The sequence below is a fragment of the Phyllobates terribilis genome, unplaced genomic scaffold (assembly GCF_046119375.1).
Source record: "Phyllobates terribilis strain yellow unplaced genomic scaffold, ASM4611937v1 Scaffold_4__5_contigs__length_816908805, whole genome shotgun sequence".
Lineage (NCBI taxonomy): Eukaryota > Metazoa > Chordata > Amphibia > Anura > Dendrobatidae > Phyllobates > Phyllobates terribilis.
Window position 1 is genome coordinate 674,483,480 of NW_027362764.1, and position 16,072 is coordinate 674,499,551.

Genomic DNA, 16,072 nt, shown 5'->3' on the forward strand with positions numbered 1-16,072 from the left:
CATTTTTTCAGAATCTTATTAATGATATCCTTAGACCTTTAATCGGCAAAAATGTGGTTGTGTATTTGGATGACATTTTGATTTATTCGCCGGATCTGGAGTCTCATTGGCGGAGCGTACGTGAGGTATTACAGTTATTAATGGACAATTCGCTTTTTGCTAAGCTGGAGAAATGTGAGTTCGCTGTACAGAGAATTCGTTTTTTGGGCTACATTATCTCCAGTGAAGGTTTTGAGATGGACCCGGTTAAAGTTCAAGCTGTGCAGGAATGGCCTAGGCCTATTGGTTTGAAATCGATACAGAGGTTTTTGGGTTTCGCCAATTATTACAGAAAATTCATAAAAAAAATTTCTATTATTGTCAAACCGCTGACCGATCTCACCAGGAAAGGTGCTAATGCGGTTCAGTGGAATTCTGAGGCCATTGAAGCTTTTGTGTTTCTAAAGGAGAGGTTCACCTCTGCTCCCATCGTTATGCAGCCTGATGTGACTAAGCCGTTTTTGGTTGAGGTTGATGCTTCTTCGGTGGGGGTTGGTGCGGTGTTGTCTCAGGAAAACAAGGATGGAGTACATCCCTGTGCCTTTTTTTCAAAAAAATTTTCCGTGACTGAACTTAATTACGATATTGATAATCGGGAATTGCTGGCGATTAAACTCGCATTTGAACACTGGCGTCATCTCTTGGAAGGTGCTGAATTTCCCATTCAGGTTTTCACTGATCATAAAAATCTGATCTATCTTGATGCTGCCAACCGCTTGAATGCCCGTCAGGCTAGGTGGGCACTTTTTTTCTCGCGGTTTAATTTTTCCGTTACTTACATCCCGGGTACCAAAAATGTTAAAGCGGATGCTTTGTCTCGCAGCTTTTCTCCCATGGTCGGTGTTGAGGAGGAAGAGGAGACCATTTTACAAGAAGGTGTTGTGATTGCTGCTTTGGACTCCGTTTTGGAGGATGAGATTCTTAAAGCACAGGAGAATGCCCCATCTAACACTCCCCATGGGAGGTTGTTTGTGCCTAGGACCTTTAGGAGAGATTTGTTTGTTGAGTGTCATGAGTCTCGGTTGGCAGGTCATCCAGGAATTTCTGAGACCAAGAGACTTGTGGGTCGCAGTTTTTGGTGGCCTGGATGGCAGAAGGAAGTCATTAAGTGGGTGCGCCAATGTACTGTGTGTGCAAGATCCAAGTCTTCGCATGCTCCTGCTGCGGGGTTGCTTTGCCCTCTGGAGGTTCCTAGTGCACCTTGGACACATCTGGCTATGGACTTTATTACTGACCTTCCTCCCTCTGAAGGTTTCACGGTTATCTGGGTGGTCGTGGACCGTTTTAGCAAGATGTGTCACTTGGTTCCCTTCATCAAACTGCCTTGCGCTAAGACACTCGCTAAGGCCTTTGTCAAGGAGATTGTTAGACTACATGGTGTTCCTACTGACATTATTTCTGATAGGGGACCTCAGTTCGTGGCTCGTTTTTGGCGTGCCTTTTGTGACAGGTTGGGAGTTCATTTGTCGTTTTCATCCGGATATCATCCTGAGTCTAATGGCCAGACAGAAAGGAAGAATCAGGATGTTGAGCAGTTCTTGCGTTGTTTTGTGGCAGACAATCAAGAGGGGTGGTCTGAGTTTCTGCCACTTGCTGAATTTGCTCTTAACAACCATACATCCTCTTCTGCTGGTTGTTCGCCTTTTTTTTGTTGTTCTGGGAGACATCCGTCTTTTGGGTCATTTTCCAAATTGGTTTCGGCTGTGCCTGAGGAGGAGAGTTTTTCCGGTGATTTGGAGAGAGTTTGGACGGATGTGCGTGGTAATCTTCAGGAGGCTAACAAAAAATCTAAGAGGTACTTTGATAGGAAACGGCAATAGGTTTTGTTTGCGGTTGGTGACATGGTTTGGTTGTCCTCTAAGAATCTGCGATTGAGGATTCCTTCTAAAAAATTGGGTCCCAAGTTCGTAGGGGCCTTTAAGGTACTTCAGATAGTTAACCAATCTGCTGTTAGGCTGGAGGTTCCTACGTCCTGTAGGATTAATCCGGTGTTTCATGTTTCTCTGTTGAAAAAAGCTGATGTGTCGGATGGTGACGCCTCTGCCACTGTTCCTCCGGTGGTGGAGGACGGGGAATATGAAATTTCCCGCATCCTAAATTCTAGACGGTATAGAGGGAGTTTGCAGTATCTCGTCGCTTGGAAGGGTTTCGGACCTGAGGATAACTCATGGGTGAGAGCGGATTATGTTTCTGCCCCCAGACTTGTCCGAGCGTTTCACAGGAGGTTTCCTGGTAAGCCTGGGCCTAGGGGATCCGGAGGATCCTCTTAGAAGAGGGGGTACTGTTACAACTCTCCTGTTAGGTTTTTTTTAGTTTGCTGGTCACATGACCATTTTGCCTATTTAATCCAGCTCCGCCCTCCTGGCTTTGCTGGACTTCATTTGTATTTACTACTGTTGAGCTAGCTTGTTGCTCTGTTGCCGTTCTCTGTTAGTTTTGCTAGGTCTTCTGACCCCTATGCCTTTTTGTTGTGTGTTTGTCTTTGACTGCTACTATTTCTGCTAGGAGGTGTCCACCTTTTCCCAGTCCCTAGATCTTGTAGGGATCCCTCCCTCACATCTATAGGTCTGCGTTCAGACTAGCCGAGGACTTTAGCGGGTCTGATCGCAGGATCAGGTTCCCCGTTACATCGTAGGGATCTAGTTTAGTTCTATTGTAGGGATAGATCTCCTTTCTTTCCATACTCTCTGTAGCAGATCATAACAAAGCGATCCTGAGAAAGGCTGGCCGGGCGATGAATCAAGCAGCGTCTACTGGCCATACCACCTTGGATACGCCCGATCTCGTCTGATCTCGAAAGCAAAGCAGGGCTGGGCTCGGACAGTACTTGGATGGGAGACCTCCTGGGAACACCGGGTGCTGTAGACCATTTTGATGACCTTTTGCCCTACTGCCCAGCTCGGCTAGCATGGAACGGCGCCTTGCCGGACACCGACCTTAAGTAACTTAGATGATGGAAGCCCCAAGGCCTCTGAGCCAGTTGGCAGCTAAGTACGCTTTCACGCACGCCTGACACCGAGCTTTTTGCTACGGCTAGGAGTGCTTATTGACTCTGCAGCTCGCCGTGTGGAAATGATGGCGTTAAAAGCACCCGGGGCCGTGTAGGGGCCAGGAATTCAGCAGGTGCCCAGGGAAGGTTTTGGATGCCGGCCACCTAGCAAGGGCCAGCAGAAGTAACATGTTTCTCTGCAAAGAAGCTTGTGTAACCAAGCCAGACGGCTGACAAAGAGCTAAACTCAGTGCAAGGAAGGCAAGGAAGGTGCGGAAGGAATTGGGGAGGGGGGGGGGGTGATTCCTGCTAGGGCCCTGAAATCATAAAACAGGCAGGAGAGTCTGACGCATGGTGACGGAGAGGTTGTAGGGGCAGATAGGGGGTGTTGTCACGTGCGAGCACGTGTGCATGCTGGCTTGTGTGTGAGAGTGCGCTTCCTAGGTGTGGCGCGCTGCAGACAGTCAAAGGGATTGTTCCCTTTCATTAAAAGTTAATCCCTGGCTGCAGGCTATTAGAAAGCAACTAACCGCGCTCTACTCACCCTACCCGGGTCTACCGGTGAGTCTCGCCTCTGCTCCCGGCCTGTGGCATTGGCCGTGAAGATGACGTTCCGTCGACAGCGCTGCAGCCGATCAGTGAGCTCAGCTGCTCTGAGTGGGGCGTTGTGTCTACAAGACCTTTTAAGGAAGCCAGCAAAAAAATTGAAGAGAAGGGAAAGCACAAAAGGACCTGGTCTTGCTGAGCACTGGAAAGGGCAGCCGGCAGCCAAACTTCAAAGTAGAAAAGCAGCAAGTGAGAGGCTTGTGTCTGCCTACGGCTACACCACCTTGAACACATCTGATCTTGGAAGCTAAGCAGGGTTGGGCCTGGTTAGTACTTGGATGGGAGACTGCCTGGGAATAACAGGTGCTGTAGGCTTTTGCTTTTTCCTTCCTTCCACCAGCAGGGGGCACTCTCTTCTATGCCTTTTTTCCATTCCCTTTCACAAGTGCACACATTCATTCTCTTTTCTTTTTTTCATTTGCTTTCTCTCTTGCGCTATTTCATCTCTGCAAAATACTAGCATCCTTCTGATCACCGTGGGCCTCCAGCATTGTTGCTTCTTTACTTTTAATACTAGGCTCCTTTTCACCAGGACCAGCGTCTCCCGCGTGGTTGGAGGCAACCACCGGTAACCCCAAGCAGAAAACCTTTGCAGGCAACACGCCCCTGTCCCGTGAAGAGCAGCTCAAAGTCACTGGCAACCATCTCACCCTCTTCCTTCATTCACCCCTGGACGTCTTGCTCCGCCCCCAAGTTATGGATCCAGCTTGCTCTTTCTGTCACATTACCTCGATGAAGGGTTTAGCCTGCAGGAGACCCTGCTCCGAGACATTTTTGAAGACACCTGATGCGGCGGGTGAATCACTGCTAAACAAACCACACCTGTAGGGACGGCACAGCCTTTGCATGGACCCTTCGGAGCCCGCCCCGTCACGGCCAGGTTGCTCGCCACCAAGCGATCCTGAGAAAGTCTGGCCGGGCGATAGATCGAGCAGTGTCTACTGGCCATACCACCTTGGATACACACGATCTCGTCTGGTTTCGGAAGCAAAGCAGCGCTGGGCTCGGACAGTACTTGGATGGGAGACCTCCTGGGAACAGCAGGTGCTGTAGACTATTTTGATGACATTTTGCCCTACTGCCCAGCTCGGCTAGCATGGAACAGCGCCTTGCCAGACACCGACCTAAAGTAACTTAGATGATGGAAGCCCCAAGGCTTCTGAGCCAGTTGGCAGCTAAGTACGCTACCCCGCCGCCTTCACGCAGGCCTGACACCGAGCTCCTTGCCACGGCTAGGAGTGCCTATTGACTCCGAAGCTCGCCATGTGGAAACGATGGCATTAAAAGCACCTGGGGCCGTGAAGGGGCCAGGCTTACAGCAGGTGCCCAGGGAAGGTTTTGGATGCCGGCCGCCTAGCGAGGGCCAGCAGAAGTAACATGTTTCTCTGCAAAGAAGCTTGTGTAACCAAGCCAGACGGCTGACAAAGAGCTAACCTCAGTACAAGGAAGGCAAGGAAGGAATTGGGAAGGGGGGGGTGATTCCTGCTAGGGCCCTGAAATCATACAACAGGCAGGAGAGTCTGACGCATGGTAACGGAGAGGTTGTAGGGGCAGATAGGGGCAGATAGGGGGTGTTGTCACGTGCGAGCACGTGTGCATGCTGGCTTGTGTGTGAGAGTGCGCTTCCTAGGTGTGGCGCGCTGCAGAGAGTCAAAGGGATTGTTCCCTTTCATTAAAAGTTAATCCCCGGCTGCAGGCTATTAGAAACAACTAACCGCGCTCTACTCACCCTACCCGGGTCTACCGGTGAGTCTCGCCTCTGCTCCCGGCCTGTGGCATTGGCCGCGAAGCTGACGTTCCGTCGACAGCGCTGCAGCCGATCAGTGAGCTCAGCGGCTCTGAGTGGGGCATTCTGTCTACAAGACCTTTTAAGGAAGCCAGCAAAAAAATTGAAGAGAAGGGAAAGCACAAAAGGACCTGGTCTTGCTGAGCACTGGAAACGGCAGCCGGCAGCCAGACTTCAAAGTAGAAGAGCAGCAAGTGAGAGGCTTGTCTCTGCCTACGGCCACACCACCCTGAACATGCCCAATCTCGTCTGATTTTGGAAGCTAAGCAGGGTTGGGCCCAGTTAGTACTTGGATGGGAGATCGCCTGGGAATACCAGGTACTGTAGGCTTTTGCTTTTTCCTTCCTTCCACCAGCAGGGGGCACTCTCTTCTATGCCTTTTTTCCATTCCCTTTCACAAGTGCACACATTCATTCACTTTTCTTTTTTTCATTTGCTTTCTCTCTTGCGCTATTTCATCTCTGCAAAATACCAGCATCCTTCTGATCACCGTGGGCCTCCAGCATTGTTGCTTCTTTACTTTTAATACTAGGCTCCTTTTCACCAGGACCAGCGTCTCCCGCGTGGCTGGAGGCAACCACCGGTAACCCCAAGCAGAAGACCTTTGCAGGCAACACGACCCTCCCCCCTGAAGAGCAGCTCAAAGTCACTGGCAACCATCTCACCCTCTTCCTTCATTCACCCCTGGACGTCTCGCTCCGCCCCCAAGTTACGGGTCCAGCTTGCTCTTTCTGTCACATTACCGCGATGAAGGGTTTAGCCTGCAGGAGACCCTGCGCCGAGCCAATTTTGAAGACACCTGATGCGACGGGTGAATCACTGCTAAACAAACCACACCTGTAGGGACGGCACAAACTTTGCATGGACCCTTCGGAGCCCGCCCCGTCACGGCCAGATTGCTCGCCACCAAGCGATCCTGAGAAAGGCTGGCCGGGCGATGGATCGAGCAGCTTCTACTGGCCATACCACTTGGATACGCCCGATCTCATCTGATAATATCACAGCGTACCATAGCAATCAGTAATATCAATCTAATTATTATCAAAATATTAAAATAAATTATGTTTGGAATAATAAACAATAATAGATAATAATTCATTATCAATTAAGTTCTCCATATGATAGAACATTTTTATGTCATAGGTGTAATTACCTTTTACAACCCATAGGTGTCAGTGTATTTTGAAAAAACAAGTTTTTATATCTTTATTAAACCAATAATATCAAAGAATGTATACTCCTGAACCAAAATGAATAAATATATGAATGTATGAATGAATGAATGAATGAATAAATGAATGAATGAATTGTTGTGTTTACTCAGAAAATGTAAACATTTTTTTCCTTAGCAATATATATTTAATGAAGCAATACTCTTGTATTAGACATTACTTTATTAAATATTAATGTGTTTTCTCAATTGAGATATTGAACTCAAAAAAAATAAGAAGTATAAAGTAAGAATAAAATTTTAAAAATGAAAAATAAAATTAAGAGTAAAAATAAGAATAAAAATAAAAATAAGGCCTTTAAATTTTAATGACAAATGCAGAGTAATTATATTCTCCATAAAAAATACCCTTATATCTCCATTATTTGGATGATTTCATATTTGTCATAACCTTGTACCACCAAAAAATATTAAATTATGCAACTTTGCATGTAATACCCTTCTTAATTATACCATAGTACCTTATTATTATTTCTTCTTTATTAAAATGTGTGGAAAATAAGTATTGATCAAAAGTGATTATGTAATCAGGATCAAAAACACATTTTCCCCCTTAATACCAAAAAATATTATTTTATAAAATTTATGTATATATCAGAACCAAATTAAAAATAATTATTCTTCTAGAAATATTGTGCATAAATTTCATATCGATGAGTAGCATAGATTTGACTAAAGAGAGGTGTGTACCTATTTAGGTAACCATTAAAAATAATATTATAGTTATTAAAGAATATTATCATGTGGAAAATTATTCTAAATATAAATTTGCTTTGTAAACCATTTTGATGTGTGGTTGCCCTTATCCACTATTAGTTAAATCAAGAAATAATAATTATTAAAGAAATATAGAAATATATATGTAGATAATACCTAATTATGTATTATAATTTCCTCAGAATTAAATATATTTTTGTACCTTCACATAAAGAAACATTTTTTTTTTCAAACATACAAACATACGAGGCCTCTGTCACATCAATCACACTTAGCAGCTGCTGATTTACTCATCTGTCACCTTCACTCTGACATTCACAGATCTGTTCAACTCAAACATTCCACATATGAAGTTTTAGATATATATATATATATATATTTAACCCAAAATTGTTGTATCCCAATTTATTAATGCGCATTGCCATATCATTTGAATATCTTTATATTTCTTTGAATATTCCCCAAGTACATATTATATAATATGAGAGTAAGTCACTGGAATTTCAGACACTTGAAAAAACTCTTGTCTTAGATTCTTTTTTCACTGGCTGCCCGGTCTTAAGTTACATCAGTTGAAAATAGAATGAATGGGATCCTATACTATTAGCTCAAAGTTCAAAGGCCGCAGCTGTCACACGTCATGCTGTAAAGCTACTTTAATTTGCACGAACACTTCATGCACAGAAAATATTAGCAACACAAAAGAATTAATAAGTATTACATATATATTATAGCTCAACTAGATATATTGTTATTATTTTAAAATGTTATACACATAAAATCATGCAATTTTTTCACTTCCTGTGTGAATAAAGAAATAAATCCATTTTAGAGTTCTTTGATCAAATCCTGCTTTGGAATGAAAACTCTAAGGAAATATAAGAAAATAAAATTAAATATCAAATTCATACAGAAACAGAATTATTTAAATATCTTATACATATATTGGTTGGTTCTAATGTAATTCAAAATATTGCTACTTAAATTTATATATATGAAGTTCTAATTTATTAATTAATATATATATATATATTTTATAAACGTATATATAAATACAATTATACGCAATCTCTACTTAGACAAGTGTATATATATATATATATATATATATATATATGAACTATTAGAAACTACAGTACAGACCAAAAGTTTGGACACACCTTCTCATTTAAAGATTTTTCTGTATTTTCATGACTATGAAAATTGTACATTCACACTGAAGGCATCAAAACTATGAATTAACACATGTGGAATTATATACTTAACAAAAAAGTGTGAAACAACTGAAAATATGTCTTATATTCTAGGTTCTTCAAAGTAGCCACCTTTTGCTTTGATGACTGCTTTGCACACTCTTGGCATTCTTTTGATGAGCTTCAAGAGGTAGACACCGGAAATGGTTTTCACTTCACAGGTGTGCCCTGTCAGGTTTAATAAGTGGGATTTCTTGCCTTATAAATGGGGTTGGGACCATCAGTTGTGTTGTGTAGAAGTCTGGTGGATACACAGTAGATAGTCCTACTGAATAGACTGTTAGAATTTGTATTATGGCAAGAAAAAAGCAGCTAAGTAAAGAAAAACGAGTGGCCATCATTACTTTAAGAAATGAAGGTCAGTCAGTCCAAAAAATGGGCAAACTTTGAAAGTGTCCCCAAGTGCAGTTGCAAAAACCATCAAGCGCTACAAAGAAACTGGCTCACATGAGGAGCACCCCAGGAAAGGAAGACCAAGAGTCACCTCTGCTTCTGAGGATAAGTTTATCCGAGTCACCAGCCTCAGAAATCGCAGGTTAACAGCAGCTCAGATTAGAGACCAGGTCAATGCCACACAGAGTTCTAGCAGCAGACACATCTCTACAACAACTGTTAAGAGGAGACTTTGTGCAGCAGGCCTTCATGGTAAAATAGCTGCTAGGAAACCACTGCTAAGGACAGGCAACAAGCAGAAGAGACTTGTTTGTGCTAAAGAACACAAGGAATGGACATTAGACCAGTGGAAATCTGTGCTTTGGTCTGATGAGTCCAAATTTGAGATCTTTGGTTCCAACCACCGTGTCTTTGAACGACACAGAAAAGGTGAACAGATGGACTCTACATGCCTGGTTCCCACTAGGAATCATGGAGGAGGAGGTGTGGTGGTGTGGGGGTGCTTTGCTGGTGACACTGTTGGGAATTTATTCAAAATTGAAGGCATACTGAACTAGCATGGCTACCATAGCATCTTGCAGCGACATGCTATTCTATCCGGTTTGCGTTTAGTTAGACCATCATTTATTTTTCAACAGGACCATAACCTCAAATACACCTCCAGGCTGTGTGTGGGCTATTTGACCAAGAAGGGGAGTGATGGGGTGCTATGCCAGATGACCTGGCCTCCACAGTCACCAGACCTGAACCCAATCGAGATGTTTGGGGTGAGCTGGACCGCAGAGTGAAGGCAAAAGGGCCAACAAGTGCTAAGCATCTCTGGGAACTCCTTCAAGATTGTTGGAAGACCATTTCCGGTGACTACCTCTTGAAGCTCATCAAGAGAATGCCAAGAGTGTGCAAAGCAGTCATTAAAGCAAAAGGTGGCTACTTTGAAGAACCTAGAATATAAGACATATTTTCAGTTGTTTCACACTTTTTTGTTAAGTATATAATTCCACATATGTTAATTCACAGTTTTGATGCCTTCAGTGTGAATGTACAATTTTCATAGTCATGAAAATACAGAAAAATCTTTAAATGAGAAGGTGTGTCCAAACTTTTGGTCTGTACTGTATGTAACTACAATTTTACTGTATAAGATTATAAATAAATATTGAGACATTGTATTACATTTTGATACAACATTATAATTACAGTTTTTCCTTAGCCACTCCCTAAACCAAATCTTCTGTCTCTCTCAAATATCTCCAGGAACGCCCTATTTAGGAAAGACATTTTTCTATCCTTCAAAACCTCAGAGAACTGCCTGTTCTTCTGTCCACATTCCATGACGTCACTGTGAGTTGGTCGTCTCACCTGTCTCTGTCCATCAGTTTCAGCCATTTTCCTTTTTAGAGAATCACAGTTCTGACTGAGAATTAACTCATTCTGTGGAGAGATGGATCTTTGCACTGGCTGATATGGCTTATAACATATATGAAATCTTCTGCGTATTTGATAGAGTTCACTATGGGGATGACTCAGTCTAGGAGAGTTTGATATTGGCTTTTGGTAAGATTTTACCTTTCCTGGTTTTATAAATTTAGCTTGATTTATTTTCTTTTCACGATTCTCATGTTTTCTAACAAATTCCAGCATCTGCGCACATTCAAATAATGAATTTTTTTGTGATGCCATAACTTGGGAAACTGAATTTAGAAATTTGAATTTTTGTACAAAAGTTGTTATCATATGTTGTACTTTTCCATTTTTGATGAGAGCTTTGTACAACCGTTCAAATATGGACATGAATGTATATGTACATTCCTTCCTACCAATCCTTAGTTTCTGCAGATCTTCTATGTTGGGAAAATCCTTTGTGACACAATAAATCAAATATCTTAATCTGTCCGAATCATTTTCCCATCCATTAGGAGAGTCATTTTCACAGGGCATTAAATGTAAACGTCTGGACAATGTCACAGGAATCCATATTTTAAATAATTGATTCCTCTCCTCATTGGATAAATCAAACGTATCAGAGAAGCTCTCAAATGTCTCTGAATTTCTACAGGCATGGATTTTGACATCATCTTTTGGCATGATTTTGTATAATTTCAGCAAATTTTTCCTCATTTTAATTTGGAGTTGAGCCTGGGTAATTCCAGAATTCTCTGATATTTTTAGTGGCTCTTGTACGTCCGTTCCTCCTACGTCACTCACGTCTCCTCCCACATCACCTAGTATATCGGTTTCTCGTATGTCAGTCATGTCTCCTCCCATGTCAGGTTTCTGTATGTCCATCTCTTGGTCAGACCCAAGGTCACCTTCAGTTACAGACACGTGTCTTACTTTTTGTTCATTTTCCACATTACAGTCAGAATCAGTATCACCGTCTGACACTTCTACACTATTTTCCTGCTTAGAAATCTCTAACACAAGACTATGAAAAAAATCTACCAAATGTAGAATATTTCTCAATTTCTGTTTGTCTCTATTTACCAATTTAGAAGTTATCTGTAAATTCTGCAATTCACATTCTTTGTATAAACTGAGCCGCAAAACTTCTATGTCATCTCCTACATTAACTTTGAAATTAATATTACTTTGTTTAGCAAAAGAAGAAATTATATCCATATTTTGCTTACCTTAAGATTCCTTGGCTTCTCTTTATCAGCAAGTCCTGTCTTCAGTTCGTCTGATTCTTTTCCTGTGTGATTCTGTTCCTTGTTAGTACCTCTGCTTCCTGTCTTTCCTCAGTCTGTAGGTCCTTTCTGCTTCTCGTGACAAACTAGTGAATTTACTGACACGTGAACAACAGCTGTTCAGCTCGTCAGGACTCCCCCCTTGTTCACGGAAGAAATTCACTTACTTAATTTAAAAAAACAAAAAAACAGGACTGGCTGGCTCACCATTGTAAAATAATACTCTTCCTGTATTATTTTTTTCTACTGAGCACTTCTCAAAGTATCAATATCACGATACTCTTATAAAAAATGTATCTATTTATTCTTGGATTGTCCATTAAAAAGAATCAGATTGCAGCAGGTACATACAATAATTAGTTATAAAGTAATTGTCCATTTGTCCATAATTAGCTTAATTGTTGAGATTCACCCGTCTTTCCTTGGATCCTGGCTGATAAATCATGTCTTTGTCCAGCATGTGTCCAGGCCTACATGTTATCTGCTTCTCAGCATGAAGATTCTGTGTCTTGTGGGGTGGGCAGAGCAAGAGAGCCCCCCCTTTCTGTACCATGGGCTTTTATAGCCAGTCGTATGCACACCTGTTCTACATATGGTGGTGAACCAAAAATACACACACAAATAGCGCATGTCAACTAGACACGATGGCTGAGGCATAGAACTCAGAAAAATGATTATCGATTAACATTCCAAATGAATTTCCATAATTAACCATTTAACAGAGACCGCCTGGGAATGCCAGGTGCTGTAGACCATTTTGATAACGTTTTGCCCTACTGCCCAGCTCGGCTAGCATGGAACGGCGCCTTGCCGGACACCGACCTTAAGTAACTTAGATGATGGAAGCCCCAAGGCCTCTGAGCCAGTTGGCAGCTAAGTACGCTACCACGCAGGCTTAACACCGAGCTCCTTGCCACGGCTAGGAGTGCTTAGTGACTCCGCAGCTCGCCGTGTGGAAATGATGGCGTTAAAAGCACTTGGGGCCGTGAAGGGGCCAGGCTTTCAACAGGTGCCCAGGGAAGGTTTTGGATGCCGGCCGCCTAGCGAGGGCCAGCAGAAGTAACATGTTTCTCTGCAAAGAAGCTTGTGTAACCAAGCCAGACGGCTGACAAAGAGCTAACGTCAGTGCAAGGAAGGCAGGGAAGGTGCGGAAGGAATTGGGGAGGGGGGGGTGATTCCTGCTAGGGCCCTGAAATCATAAAACAGGCAGGAGAGTCTGACGCATGGTGACGGAGAGGTTGTAGGGGCAGATAGGGGGTGTTGTCACGTGCGAGCACGTGTGCATGCTGGCTTGTGTGTGAGAGTGCGCTTCCTAGGTGTGGCGCGCTGCAGACAGTCAAAGGGATTGTTCCCTTTCATTAAAAGTTAATCCCCGGCTGCAGGCTATTAGAAAGCAACTAACCGCGCTCTACTCACCCTACCCGGGTCTACCGGTGAGTCTCGCCTCTGCTCCCGGCCTGTGGCATTGGCCGTGAAGCTGACGTTCCGTCGACAGCGCTGCAGCCGATAAGTGAGCTCAGTGGCTCTGAGTGGGGCGTTATGTCTACAAGACCTTTTAAGGAAGCCAGCAAAAAAATTGAAGAGAAGGGAAAGCACAAAAGGACCTGGTCTTGCTGAACACTGGAAAGGGCATCCGGCAGCCAGACTTCAAAGTAGAAAAGCAGCAAGTGAGAGGCTTGTCTTTGCCTACGGCCACACCACCCTGAACATGCTCGATCTCGTCTGATCTTGGAAGCTAAGCAGGGTTGGGCCTGGTTAATACTTGGATGGGAGACCGCCTGGGAATACCAGGTGCTGTAGTCATTTACTTTTTCCTTCCTTCCACCAGCGGGGGGCACTCTCTTCTATGCCTTTTTTCCGTTCCCTTTCACAAGTGCACACATTCATTCTCTTTTCTTTTTTTCATTTGCTTTCTCTCTTGCGCTATTTCATCTCTGTAAATACCAGCATCCTTCTGATCACCGTGGGCCTCCAGCATTGTTGCTTATTTACTTTTAATACTAGGCTAATTTTCACCAGGACCAGCGTCTCCCGGGTGGCTGGAGGCAACAACCGGTAACCCCAAGCAGAATACTTTTGCAGGCAACACGACCCTCCCCCCTGAAGAGCAGCTCAAAGTCACTGGCAACCATCTCACCCTCTTCCTTCATTCACCCCTGGACGCCTCGCTCCGCCCCCAAGTTACGGGTCCAGTTGCTCCTTCTGTCACATTACCGCGATGAAGGGTTTAGCCTGCAGGAGACCTTGCGCCGAGACATTTTTGAAGACACCTGATGCGGCGGGTTAATCACTGCTAAATAAACCACACCTGTAGGGACGGCACAGACTTTGCATGGACCCTTCGGAGCCCGCCCTGTCACGGCCAGATTGCTCGCCACCAAGCGATCCTGAGAAAGGCTGGCCGGGCGATGGATCGAGCAGCTTCTACTGGCCATACCACCTTGGATACGCCCGATCTCATCTGATAATATCACAGCGTACCATAGCAATCAGTAATATCCATCTAATTATTATCAAAATATTAAAATAAATTATGTTTGGAATAATAAACAATAATAGATAATAATTCATTATCAATCAAGTTCTCCATATGATAGAACATTTTTATGTCATAGGTGTAATTACCTTTTCCAACCCATAGGTGTCAGTGTATTTTGAAAAAACAAGTTTTTATATCTTTATTAAACCAATAATATCAAAGAATGTATACTCCTGAACCAAAATGAATAAATATATGAATGTATGAATGAATGAATGAATGAATGAATAAATGAATGAATGAATTGTTGTGTTTACTCAGAAAATGTAAACATTTTTTTCCTTAGCAATATATATTTAATGAAGCAATACTCTTGTATTAGACATTACTTTATTAAATATTAATGTGTTTTCTCAATTGAGATATTGAACTCAAATAAAATCAAATGAGAATTAAAAAATGAAAAAATAGAAAAATAAGAAATATAAAGTAAGAATAAAATTTTAAAAATGAAAAATAAAATTAAGAGTAAAAATAAGAATAAAAATAAAAATAAGGCCTTTAAATTTTAATAACAAATGCAGAGTAATTATATTCTCCATAAAAAATACCCTTATATCTCCATTATTTGGATAATTTCATATTTGTCATAACCTTGTAACACCAAAAAATATTAAATTATGCAACTTTGCCTGTAATACCCTTCTTAATTATACCATAGTACCTTATTATTATTTCTTCTTTATTAAAATGTGTGGAAAATAAGTATTGATCAAAAGTGATTATGCAATCAGGATCAAAAACACATTTTCCCCCTTAATACCAAAAATATTATTTTATAAAATTTATGTATATATCAGAACCAAATTAAAAATAATTATTCTTCTAGAAATATTGTGCATAAATTTCATATCGATGAGTAGCATAGATTTGACTAAAGAGAGGTGTGTACCTATTTAGGTAACCATTAAAAATAATATTATAGTTATTCAAGAATATTATCATGTGGAAAATTATTCTAAATATAAATTTGCTTTGTAAACCATTTTGATGTGTGGTTGCCCTTATTCACTATTAGTTAAATCAAGAAATAATAATTATTAAAGAAATATAGAAATATATATATGTAGATTTCTTTTATTTCTTACTTTATACTTCTTATATTTCTATTTTTTAATTTTTTAATTCTCATTTGATTTTATTTGAGTTCAATTTCTCAATTGAGAAAACACATTAATATTTAATAAAGTAATGTCTAATACAAGAGTATTGCTTCATTAAATATATATTGCTAAGGAAAAAAATGTTTACATTTTCTGAGTAAACACAACAATTCATTCATTCATTTATTCATTCATTCATTCATTCATTCATTCATACATTCATATATTTATTCATTTTGGTTCAGGAGTATACATTCTTTGATATTATTGGTTTAATAAAGATATAAAAACTTGTTTTTTCAAAATACACTGACACCTATGGGTTGGAAAAGGTAATTACACCTATGACATAAAAATGTTCTATCATATGGAGAACTTGATTGATAATGAATTATTATCTATTATTGTTTATTATTCCAAACATAATTTACTTTAATATTTTGATAATAATTAGATGGATATTACTGATTGCTATGGTACGCTGTGATATTATCAGATGAGATCGGGCGTATCCAAGGTGGTATGGCCAGTAGACGCTGCTCGATCCATCGCCCGGCCAGCCTTTCTCAGGATCGCTTGATGGCGAGCAATCTGGCTGTGACGGGGCGGACTCCGAAGGGTCCATGCAAAGGCTGTGCCATCCCTACAGGTGTGGTTTGTTTAGCAGTGACTCACCCGCCGCATCAGGTGTCTTCAAAAATGTCTCGGCGCAGGGTCTCCTGCAGGCTA

General features: G+C 41.8%; 2 non-coding genes and 3 pseudogenes across 2 annotated transcripts; all 5 read left to right on the forward strand.

Moving 5' to 3' along the window:
* Positions 1-2,787: 2,787 nt before the first annotated feature.
* LOC141267200 (5S ribosomal RNA) lies at positions 2,788-2,907 on the forward strand. Its single transcript, XR_012321212.1, has one exon. It is a non-coding gene; the product is annotated as a 5S ribosomal RNA (ribosomal RNA).
* Positions 2,908-3,840: 933 nt separating this feature from the next.
* On the forward strand, positions 3,841-3,949 carry LOC141269718 (5S ribosomal RNA; annotated as a pseudogene).
* Positions 3,950-4,570: 621 nt separating this feature from the next.
* On the forward strand, positions 4,571-4,690 carry LOC141269503 (5S ribosomal RNA; annotated as a pseudogene).
* Positions 4,691-5,631: 941 nt separating this feature from the next.
* Positions 5,632-5,750, forward strand: LOC141267317 (5S ribosomal RNA; annotated as a pseudogene).
* Positions 5,751-13,385: 7,635 nt separating this feature from the next.
* On the forward strand, positions 13,386-13,504 carry LOC141266850 (5S ribosomal RNA). Its single transcript, XR_012320871.1, has one exon. It is a non-coding gene; the product is annotated as a 5S ribosomal RNA (ribosomal RNA).
* The last annotated feature ends 2,568 nt before the right edge of the window (positions 13,505-16,072 follow it).